Source organism: Grammomys surdaster, unplaced genomic scaffold (assembly GCF_004785775.1).
Source record: "Grammomys surdaster isolate TR1022 unplaced genomic scaffold, NIH_TR_1.0 843, whole genome shotgun sequence".
Lineage (NCBI taxonomy): Eukaryota > Metazoa > Chordata > Mammalia > Rodentia > Muridae > Grammomys > Grammomys surdaster.
Genome location: NW_021605262.1, coordinates 3,326,297 through 3,329,113, shown reverse-complemented (window position 1 = coordinate 3,329,113; position 2,817 = coordinate 3,326,297).

Below are 2,817 nucleotides of genomic sequence, written 5' to 3'. Positions count from 1 at the left end.
AAAGGAGCCTCCCTTGAGGAAATACCTCTATGGGATCCAGCTTTAAGGCATTTTTTCAATTAGTGATCAAAGTTGAGAGGGTCCAACCCATTGTGGGTGGTGCCATCCCTGGCCTGGTAGTCTTGAGTTCTATAAGAAAGCAAGCTGAGCAATCCATGGGGAGCAATCCAGTAAGCAGCACCCCTCTGAGACCTCTGCATCAGCTCCTGCCCCCAAGTTCCTACCTTGTGTGAGTTCTTGTTCTGACTTCCTTTGGTGATGAACAGCAGTATGGAAATATAAGCTGAATAAACCCTTTCCTCCCCAACTTGCATCTTGGTCATGATGTTTTGCGCAGGAATACAAACACTGACTAAGACAGCATGGCTCTTTCCTTTTCAGCCTGCATCTAGAAGCAGAAGGGTTCTCGTGGAAAATAGGATACCAGGGGCCCAGAGCACTGTAGCCTTCAAGCTCACAGAGTCAGTGAGCAGAGAGTGAAGTTTGAGCCCCTGACCTGTTCTCTTGTAAATGAACTCATTACAGCTCTAGTTGGAAAGGATAGAGAGTGAGTCAAAGGGAAGATCTCTGCCTCCTCTGGAAGCCTCCCATCCAGAGTAATGCACGTGACTGAGAAGCTGATCTGGGAATCAGGACACAGCAGAATCCATAAACCTCTCCTGTGAGTGTCACAAAGAAAAGAAGACCCATGTTGAGGAGGGAACATGCATCTGGGGCCAGGAGTCAGTAGGGGAGAAGATAGATACTCTGGCACTATTAGTGGAACCTGATCTGTCAGTGGCCATTCTATTAGCCCAAACATGACAATTCACAGTGACCAATGGATTATTCTATACATTCTATATATTTAATGCTACTTATTCTGTACTAACCCAAGCTTTCCTACTGGCTCTTATTACTCCTTCCACCTCCCATAAGGGCATGAGTTCTCTAGGCTACTGAACTGTTTTTTTCTACGAATTTACTTCCTAATGATATCTGTCACCCACAAAGGACTGAACACGAATGACATAAGACATAGCTGCACTGAGCCAGGCTGACCTGAATTCTCATTGTAGCATAGCACAGTGTAGACCTTTGATGTGCCAACTGGTAGTGGGGGAGGGGAGCTACTCTGAGTCCCATGGCCACTCCAGAGCCAAACAGGTCATAAGCTGGGGTAGTGACAACAGCCCCATCTGCACATGAAATGGAGCTGTTCTCTGAAAAGCCAGGTTCCCCCAGAAAGACCTGCTGGGTGCATTACAAGAGCCTAAGATCCTTCAACACAGCAAACCTCTAATGTCCTTTTTAATTTTGGTTAGGGAAAACACTAAAATCAACACACAAAAAAATCAGTTGGTTTAAGACACTAAGAAAGGACTTTGGGAAAGGACTCCAGGGCTGGCAAGATGCTAAGCAGCCAGTAACCTGCCTACAGGCAAACATGAAGACACAAGTCTGATCTCCACCTCCAATATATATACAAATAAAGCTAGACACATTGACATGTGACTGTAATCCTAGTGCTGAGATTACCAAGGGGGACAGCATAGACAGGGATCTGTATGGCTTGCTTGGGAGTCATACTACTGAACCAATGACCTCTAGGTTCAGTAAGAGACCCTGACATCTATAAGCAAAAAAATTGGTCATTGAACTCTAAGAGACTAAGGTGGAAGTCCAGGGAGATGGGTCAGTGGGTAAAAAAGCCTGATGGCCTAAGATTAAGGCCCATATCCCATAATGGAAGGAGAGAACCGTCTACCTAAAGTTGTGTCCTCTAATCTTCAAACAATCTCTATGATACTGGCTTACCTGTATACACACACACACACACACACACACACACACACACACACACACACAAACACAACAATAATAATAATAAACAAAATTAATAATAACATTTTTGAAATATAAAATACAGTAAGACTAAGGAAGATACCACCATTGACCCTGGCCTCACATACACATACCTGAACATTCACAGGCATACACATTAGAGGAAAATTATAGCTAAGTGTGTGGTGCACTCCTTTAATCCCAGAACTCAGAAGGCAGAGGCAAGTGGATCTCCAAGTTCAAGGCCAGCCTGGTCCATAAAGTGAGTTTCATGAACACCAGGGCTAGAAAGAGAAACCCTGTCTAGACAGATCAATAGATAGATAGATAGACAGACAGACAGACAGACAGACAGACAGATAGATAGATAGATAGATGATAGATAGATAGATGATAGATAGATGATAGACAGACAGACAGACAGACAGACAGACAGACAGATAGATAGATAGATAGGAAAACAAAATATTCCATGTATAATTTAATCATAAAATTAGGACATGTTGAGAAATAAGTCTGATGAAGGGCCTTCTGGAGACTTGTATCTGAAAACCATAGGGCACTGCTGAAAGATACCTTTAAAAAGCAAATACATGGGGCTGGAGGAATGGCTCAGCCATTAAAGGCTAGGCTCACAACCAAAAATGTAAGAAGCAAATACATGGAAATATATACTATGGTTGTGGGTTGAAAATACAGCACTATAATGTTATATATCATGAAACAATAGATTCCATGTTGTCTCTATCAAAATCTCAACAAAGTTGTTTTACAAAGATTGAAATTTTTCTTCTGAATTCTAATGATATCTCAAGGACCAGATATCATCCTGACCACCTTGCAGAAGAGCATGGTTGTCCCATACTCCTGACGGCAAAACTTACCATACAGTTGATGGAAAGAAGTGTATATTCAAGGTGGCATAAAAACAGAGTATAGGCCAAGGAAATAGAACAGACATCCCAGAGATAAAATACATGGTCAAATAATTTA